Genomic DNA, 9,676 nt, shown 5'->3' on the forward strand with positions numbered 1-9,676 from the left:
CTGAGTTTCTCCAGCATTTTTGTCTACCTTTGAGCACCTCATATTCCGATGGGTAGCTTACAGCCCAATAGTGTGATCTCCCCAATGATAGACTAGTCCAGATAGTTAGAGCGCGTGGGATCCTGTTTCAACAAACAAAATTGCCTTGGGAGGAAGCAGAGGATAGTGGTGGAGGTTTGGTTTTCTAAATGTAAGTTTATAAACAGTGGGGATCGCTACTGGGATTTTTGTTGTTTGCCATATGGTAAAGAAGGCATGTGGTATGCTTGCTTTCATAGGTTAGCGCATTGAGTATTAGAGTCAGGAAGTCATGAAGAAAAGGTCTGAAGAAGGGTCTCGACCCGAAACGTCACCCATTCCTTCTCCCCAGAGATGCTGCCTGTCCTGCTGAGTTACTCCAGCTTTTTGTGTCTATCTTCGGATCATCCGATCTGCCATTTACCAGCTGATCAGAATCTCGGAAACTGCCAGAGCCCCAGCAGACCAGCAGGTCTCTCCCTCCAGTGAATTGTGGGCAATGCTGATCTCAATGCACGAGGGTGATGCAGCTTTATAGGATTTTGGTTTGGCTACATTTGGAGGATTGCGTGCAGTTGCGGTTGCCCCATTACAGGAAGGATGTGGAGGCTTAGGAAAGAGTGCAGAGATTTACCAGGACTATCCCTGGATTAGGTAGTATTAGCTACAGAGAGAGGCTGGACAGACTTGAATTGTTTTCTCTGGCATGCCGAAATTTGCGGAGAGACCTGACAGAAGTGTATAAAAATTATTAGATATGTGGATAGGGCAGGCAGTCAGAATCTTTTCCCATGATGCCAAAATCAAATACATAGCTTTAAGGTGAGAGAGGCAGAGTTTAACGGTGATGTGCAGGTCAGGTCTTTTTACACAGAGGGTGGTGGATGCGTGAGGTTGATGCAGTGGCATATAAAAGACTCTTAGACAGGCACAAGGATATGCAGGGAATTGACGAATATGGGTTATGTGCAGGCAGATATTTAATGATCTTGGCATCATATTCAGCACAGACATTATGGGCCGAAGGGCCTGTTCTGGTGCTGTATTGTTTTATGTTCTTATATACAGGTAGTTAGTTCTGCTGTAACACAATAGTTGTTATATCCTGAGAAAGCTTGAGCTCTGGAAAATCTTATTGTAAAAACAATTGCATCAACGGGGAAAAACGGTGTTACAAGCTAGAGAGTTTGCAACTCACAATAACAACGTCCTTCTTCCCACAGGATATTCACGAATAAATCTCTATTTTTAAAGCTACGTTTTTTTTTGTTACTGCAGTCTAAAAATACACAAGTCTGCATCTTACATTGTTTGATGGTGTATCTTCACACACATGAAGACAGTAGCAAATCTTTGACAATTCCAATGGCCTCCCAGTGTGAACCTAGTAGCCTGCTTCATTAAGATGCAATGGTAATTCCTAATCTGAGGAAAGACATTCTTGCCATAGAGGGAGTACAGAGAAGGTTCACCGGACTGATTCCTGGGATGGCAGGACTTTCATATGAAGAAAGACTGGATAGACTCGGCTTGTACACGTTGGAATTTAGAAGATTGAGGGGGGATCTTATAGAAACTTACAAAATTCTTAAGGGGTTGGACAGGCTAGATGCAGGAAGATTATTCCCGATGTTGGGGAAGCCCAGAACAAGGGGTCACAGTTTAAGGATAAGAGGGAAGACTTTTAGGACCGAGATGAGGAAATCATTTTTTACACAGAGAGTGGTGAATCTGTGGAATTCTCTGCCACAGAAGGTAGTTGAGGCCAGTTCATTGGCTATATTTAAAAGGGAGTTAGATGTGGCCCTTGTGGCTAAAGGGATCAGGGGGTATGGAGAGAAGGCAGGGATGGGATACTGAGTTGGATGATCAGCCATGATCATATCAAATGGCGGTGCAGGCTCGAAGGGCCGAATGGCCTACTCCTGCACCTATTTTCTATGTTTCTATGTTTCTATGGTATCTGATTACTGAGGGGAGATTACATAGAAACCTATTTTTTTCAGGACTGTTTTTTTCCCCAAGGCAGCTTTTTGTTTTGCTTGCCAATGTCCAAAGTGACTTTAAAGTGGATTTCGGCTTCCTGAATGCAATTGAAATTGCGTTTTTACGCCTGCAAAATACAAGTGCAGGTAGTTCTGTCACGGTGCGTGTTTTCACAATGCAAATTGGATATAACACGATTGATGAATTAGGAACATCAGCCAAATAAATTACAATGCGATTCCTATTGGGAATTAGAAAACGACTTCAAAGTTATTTAGGAAAATGACAAGCAGAAAAAAAGTTGGCTTGGGAAAAAAAAAATGTAGGAATAAGAGATAAATTCCATTTAACCAACACGCAATAATCAGACACCGTTAACTATTAAAAACAGTGTCAGATTCTCTATGGGTGGCCATTGAAATCGCCACTGTGTTGCATGACAATGTCCTGCACCCATGCAGAACTCATGGACTTCATTAGCTACTAATTTCCATCCTGCATTCAAATTCACTTGGACCATCACAGACATCTCCGTACCATTTCTTGATCTAACCATCTCCATCACAGACTATCGACTGACAGACGTCTATTACAGTATAAATCTACTGACTCCCACAGCTATCTAGACTACACTTCTTCCCACCCTACTCCCAGTTCCTCCATCTAGTTTAGCTATTTGAGGTGTTCCATACCAGGACATTCGAGATGTCCTCATTCTTTAGGGAACAGGAGTTCACCTCTTCCATCATAGATGAGGCTCTCACATGGGTCTCCTCGATATCCCGCAGCTCCGCTCCTGCTCCCCCTCCCCCTAGTCCACTTCATCCTCACCTTGCACGCCGTCAGCCATCGCACACAGCACATAATACTCTGACATTTTTGGCACTTCCAATGGGATCCCACCACTGGCAACATCTTCCCATCTCCACCTCTTTCCACAGAGACCATTCCCTCTGCAACTCCCTTGTCAACTCGTCCCTCCCCACCCAAACCACCCAGGTATTTTCCCCATCAACTGTAGGAGATGCAACACCTATCCCTATACCTCCCCCCTCGACTCCGTCCAAGGACCCGGACAGTCTTTCCAGGTGAGGCAGAGGTTCACTTGCACCTCCTCCAACCTCATCTACTGTATCCGGTGTTCCAAGTGTGGGCTCCTATATATCGGCGAGACCAAACGCAGGCTCGGCGATCGTTTCGCTGAACACCTCCGCTCAGTCCGCCTGGACTCACCTGATCTCCCGGTTGCTAAACACTTTAACTCCCCCTCCCATTCCCACACTGACCTTTCTGTCCTGGGCCTCCTCCACTGTCAGAGTGAGGCCCAGCGCAAATTGGAGGAACAGCGCCTCATATTTCTCTAGGGCAGCTTACACCCCAGCGGTATGAACATTGACTTCTCTAACTTCAAGTAACCCTTGTTTTCCCTCTCTCTCCGACCCCCACTCCTAGTTCTCAGACCTGTCTGACTGACCCTGATTAAATGTTATCTCTGTCTGCCTTGTTGTCACCTTCCCCCAGCTAACAATGATGTATTCTACATTTTCCCCTTTGAAATCTCGTTTTCACACCTTACCCTTCCTTATATCCATGCCTCCTTCTCCCCTGAAGTCAGACTGAAGAAGAGTCTCGACCCGAGTCTCGATAGGTGGGTGGTCGGCGCGACTCATGTCGCAGCGGCCTCTGCAGTCCGTCTGTCTTTTTTTAATTTTTTGTCTCGTTTGAATGTAGTTATAGTGTTTTTTTTAACTGAGGATGTGTGTGGGGGGCGGGAAACTTTTAAAACCTTTTCCCTGTACAGAGGACCCGACCTTTTCTCTGTCGGGTCTCCGTTGTCGTTGGGGCCAAGCACCGTGGAGCGGCCTCCAACCGGAACGACCTGGGGCTCCCGTCGCGGAGCCTGCGGACCTACCCACCATCGCTGGTCGAGTTCGGAACGGGAGGAGCTGTGGTGGCGCGCTGCTGCAGCCCAACCCCGGAGATTCGGAGGCTCCAGCCGCAGGTCTGGTGGACAGTAACACCGGGAGCCCGCGGGTCCCTGCTGGGAGACCGCTTTTCGGGGCTTCCGCAACGGCGACTTCTCCCGCCCGAGTTGCGGGGTTGAAAAGTACCCGGAGCGTGGCCTTGCATCGCCCGGTGTGGCTTTAATGGCCGCGGGACTTATTTACCATCGCCCGCCGGGGGCTTTGACTCTGACATCGGGAGGAGAATGAGGAGTGTAGGGGAGAGATAAGACTTTGCCTTCCATCACAGTGAGGAGGAGATTCACTGTGATGGATGTTTGTGTAAATTGTGTTGTGTTGTGTAAATAGGTTCAAATGATAACAAATAAATTGTATTGTATTGACCCGAAACGTCACCCATTCCTTCTCTCCAGAGATGCTGCCTGACCTGCTGAGTTACTCCAGCATTTTGTGTCTACCTTCGGTGTAAACCAGCATCTGCAGTTCCTTCCTACACATGATTACAGTCGATCCATCCACAGTGTGCAGATACATGATGAAGGGAGTAACATGAATCTCCTGTTAGGGATCTGAAAGAGTGGAGCGATTGTAATGCGTGATTGTGGATCTATTTCTGCGGCCATCACAAAAAAGAGTCGCCTGGCATGGCCGCCATCTTGGATCATCTTCTCGCAGACACACAGTCCACAGGGAAGCGCATGATGGCCTTGTCCTCACTGCACCATCTGCGTTGGGACTGAGGCTATGATTGTGCAGGAAGACTCTGGCAGGGTGGGTGCTCCCTAAGTCAGTGTTGGTAAGAGTTCTGGTGAAGAGGCCCTCTGCCACATTACTCTGACTGACCACACAGGAATCATTCCAAGGATCCACAAACTCCTTCCCTCCCCCATAGTAAATACTATCACAATGTTTAACACGTTCATGGTCAGGGCAGGTTTAGAGGGAAATGGGCAAACATAGGCAGATGGGACTAGTATACTGCCCTACTTTGACAAAAGGAAGCAACTGACAGAAAGGAATTTTCTTGTAAATGAGGAAAACGTGTTTTTCTTTCAGCTCTCTGTGATGGAATTCCTTACTTCTCTGGTATAAATATTTTCAAATTGTATTCAGAGAAGGACTTATTTTTGTTCACCATTGTGTAGAGCATCTCAAATACCCTAAAACAAGCAATAACTCCATTTTGACAACATTGTCAGTTGCTTCCTTATGTCGAATTAGGGCAGTATAGATGGGGCATGTTGGTTGGCGAGGGCATGTTGGGCCAAAGGGCCTGTTTGCACACTGTATCACTCCATGGTGGTGTCTCCAGGATGTTCTGTGCTGGGCTGGTGGACTTGTGTTCACAGGGACTTTTCCATGTGGGTGGGTCGTCCAGCTAGGTGCAACCAAATATAACATTGTGGCGCAGCGGTAGAGTTGCTGCCTTATGCCCCTGTCCCACTTAGGAAACCTGAACGTAAACCTCTGGAGACTTTGCGCCCCACCCAAGGTTTCCGTGCGGTTCCCGGAGGTTTTTGTCAGTCTCCCTACCTGCTTCCACTACCTGCAACCACCTGCAACCTCCGGGAACAGCACGGAAACCTTGAGTGGGGCGCAAAGTCTCCAGAGGTTTCCGTTCAGGTTTCCTAAGTGGGACAGGGGCATTACAGCACCGGAGACCCGGGTTCGATCCCGACTACAGGTGCTGTCTGTACGGAGTTTGCACATTCACCCCGTGATTGCGTGGGTTTTCTCCCAGATCTTCGCTTTCCCCCCACACTCCAAAGACGTACAAGTTTGTAGGTTAATTGGCTTTGGTATAAATGTAAATTGTCCCTAGAGTGTGTAGGATAGTGTTAGTGTGCGGGGATCGCTGGTCTGTGCAGACTTGGCGGGCCAAAGGGCCTGTTTCCGTGTTGTAACTCTAAACTAAACTAAAATTGTGCTGCACCGGGGCCAGGCTCATCATTCACAACACGGGAAACAGGCAGAACCACAGCACTGAGACACTTAGTGGACGGAGAGGGAGGAGGGCCATCAGAACGTGGCAACACCTGTGTACGGCCCAGGTGAGGTCTGCAAGACAGGTGAGGTCTGCTGTATGATCTTACCGGGTTGTCTGCAAATCTAAGCATTTCACTGTACCTAGGTACATACGACAATAATGTGTCATTGAATGTACACAAAATTGCTGGAGAAACTCAGCGGGTGCAGCAGCATCTATGGAGCGAAGGAAATAGGCGACGTTTTGGCCCGAAACGTCGCCTATTTCCTTCGCTCCATAGATGCTGCTGCACCCGCTGAGTTTCTCCAGCAATTTTGTGTACCTTCGATCTTCCAGCATCTGCAGTTCCTTTTTGAACACATGTGTCATTGAATCACTGTTTGTGCACTTCAGTTCTACACAGAGCTTAAAGCAGCCTCACACAGATGCCCATCATAATGAGGACTATAGGTGGACACAAAGTGCTGGAGTAACTCCACAGAACAGGCAGCATCTCTGGAGAAAAAGGTCGGGATCCTTCTTCCCGAAACGTAACGTCACCCATCCTTTTTCCCCAGAGATGCTGCCTGGTCAGAAGTGGTCTTGACCCGAAACGTCACCTATTCCTTTGCACGAGAGATGCTGCCTGTCCCGCTGAGTTACTCCAGTATTTTGCGTTTATCTTCAGCTGGTAAGCCATCGCTTCCACGGGTTTTTTATACGAGCCCATGCAACAGACGGAGCCAGTCATCGCCTCCAGGGTCAATGTTCTTCCCGATTGCTTTCCACCAGGGATTTTTACAACCCGCACAACTCCTTATGAGATCCTCAAGCCATCTCTGTGGTCACCACTTTGATGTTGAACTTCCATCTCCCCCCTACAAGTCTGTGGCTCATCCTGCAGGTGACAGCCAGGACCTGCCTGATCTCCCGGGTGCCAAACACTTTAACTCCCATTCCCACACTGACCTTTCTGTCCTGGGCCTACTCCATTGTCAGAGTGAGGGCAAAGGCAAATTGGAGGAACAGCATCTCATATTTCGCTTGGGTAGCTTATGCCCCTGTCCCACTTAGGAAACCTGAACGGAAACCTCTGGAGACTTTGCGCCCCACCCAAGGTTTCCGTGCGGTACCCGGAGGTTGCAGGTGGTTGCAGGTAGTGGAAGCAGGTAGGGAGACTGACAAAAACCTCCGGGAACCGCATGGAAACCTTGGGTGGGGCGCAAAGTCTCCAGGGGTTTCCGTTCAGGTTTCCTAAGTGGGACAGGGGCATAAGATAGAACTCTTAGGGCTAGCAGAGTCAGGGGATATGGGGAGAAGGCAGGAATGGGGTACTGATTATGGATGATCAGCCATGATCACATTGAATGGCGGTGCTGGTTCGAAGGGCCGAATGGCCTACTCCTGCACCTATTTATAAATAAACAAAACAAAAAAAACGTTGCAATAGTACCTGCCTCAACGACCTCCTCCGGCAGCTCATTCCATACACCCACCACCCTTTGTGTAAAAAGGTTCCTATTAAATCTTTCCCCACTCATCTTAAACCTATGTCCTCTGGTTCTCGATTCCCCCTACTGTGGGCAAGAGACTCTGTGCCTTTAGTCGATCTATTCCCCTCATGTACCTTGAGATGTTGCCTGTGTCTATCCTTGGTTTAAACCAGCAATCTGTGGAATTCTCTGCCACAGAGGTAGTTGAGGCCAGTTCATTGGCTATATTTAAGAGGGAGTTAGATGTGGCCCTTGTGGCTAAAGGGATCAGGGAGTATGGAGAGAAGGCAGGTACAGAATACTGAGTTGGATGATCAGCCATGATCATATTGAATGGCGGTGCAGGCTCGAAGGGCCGAATGGCCTACTCCTGCACCTATTTTCTATGTTTCTAACCGCAGTTCCTTCCTACACGTTCTGTTATAAAGAGGTCCATTAAAACGAGGGCTTAGTGTATTTATTGCACATCTATAATTGCCCTGGAGAGGGTGCTGGTGAGCAGCTTCCTTGATCTTGCTACTGACCTTCATGTGAGGAAGTGCAGCTTATTAGGTGGGGGGTTCCAGGGTTTAGATCGATGAAGATGAAGAACCAATGATACATTTCCAAACCGGTCTGGAGAAGACAGCCAAGGCAACTGACACCCATATTTTGGGGAGTGTTGTTGATGAATTGGTGCCGTGCATCTTGCAGGCGGTGCTGCAGCCACAGTGGTGCAGCTGTGGTTGTTTTAAGCAGAGGGTGGCTGGAAGGAGCATGGTGCGCAGTCACAGGAAGGACCAGCCGTTCCGGACTGTGTTGCAAACAGTTTCTTTAACCCATGTGGGTGGTGACTCTGGAACTCTCTGCGAAAGAGGATGATGGGGGTGGGGGGTGGTGTTCAATCACAGAGTACATTTACACCAGATATTGAAAGATTTTGATTTGAAGAGAATAAAGGGATACGGAGTTAGTGCAGGAAAGTAGAGCTGCGGTGGAAGGTCACCTATAACCCCATGGAGTGGGCACGAGGGGGTGAAAAGCCAATTCCTGCCTCATGTTCTTATATGCTTCCCTATTGTCCCTTATCCTCTCAGTTTCAATAAGATAGCCTCTCATCCTTCAAGACTCCAGAGTATACAAGCCCAGCCGCTCCATTCTCTCAGCATATGGCAGTCTCGCCATCCCGGGAAGTAACCTTGTGAACCTACGCTGCACTCCCTCAATAGCAAGAAAGGAAGGACATTCTTGCTATTGAGGGAGTGCAGCGTAGGTTTACAAGGTTAATTCCCAGGAAGGCGGGACTGTAATATGCTGAGAATGGAGCGGCTGGGCTTGTATACTCTCAAATTGAGAAGAATGAGAGGGGATCTTATTGAAACATATAAGATTATTAACGGTTTGGACACTAGCGGCAGGAAACATGTTGGGGGAGTCCTGAACCAGGGGCCACAGTTTAAGTTAAGCCATTTAGAGCGGAGACGAGGAAGTTGTGAGTTGTGAGTCTCTGGAATTCTCTGTCTCAGAGGGTGGTGGAGGCAGGTTCTCTGGATACTTTCAAGAGAGAGCTAGATAGGGCTCTTAAAGATAGCGGAGTCAGGGGATATGGGGAGAAGGCAGGAACGGGGTACTGATTGGGGATGATCAGCCATGATCACATTGAATGGTGGTGCTGGGTAGAAGGGCCGAACGGCCTACTCCTGCACCTCTCCTCCTCCTGTCCATCTTCCATTTCCATAATCCCTAACGTCTCCAATTCTCCACCACCCTCTCTCTTCCATGCTCTTGGGACCTTTCTGTCTCACTTCCCATACTTTTTCCTCTCTCTCCCTCCACCCTATCTCACTCTCCCCTACTTCCTCTCTCTGCCCGCCCCTTTTTTTCCTTACACTCCAACCTCCTGTTGATTGCACTTGCACAAAATGGAGGCCGTATCTCGTGCCCTGTACGTGCGCAATCCACATATTTGCTCCAGAGATGTCCAGCCAGCAACACCCCTTCTTCTGAAAGGTCAAACATGAAGAGGAAGGCCATTCGGCCCATCGTCTACTCCGCCATTCAATCATGGCTGATCTAACTCTCCCTCCTAACCTCATTCCCCTGCCTTCTCCCCATGCTTTGACATAATGAACGAGCTGGTCTGGCATCTCAGGAGCTCAGTAGGCTTATTGGCCTCTTATATTGTAAAGGAATGTGTACAACAGGAACCTCTATTGAATTAAGACACAAAATGTTGGAGTAACTCAGCGGATCAGGCAGCATCTCTGAAG

The sequence above is a fragment of the Amblyraja radiata genome, chromosome 38 (assembly GCF_010909765.2).
Source record: "Amblyraja radiata isolate CabotCenter1 chromosome 38, sAmbRad1.1.pri, whole genome shotgun sequence".
In the NCBI taxonomy this organism is placed as follows: Eukaryota; Metazoa; Chordata; class Chondrichthyes; order Rajiformes; family Rajidae; genus Amblyraja; species Amblyraja radiata.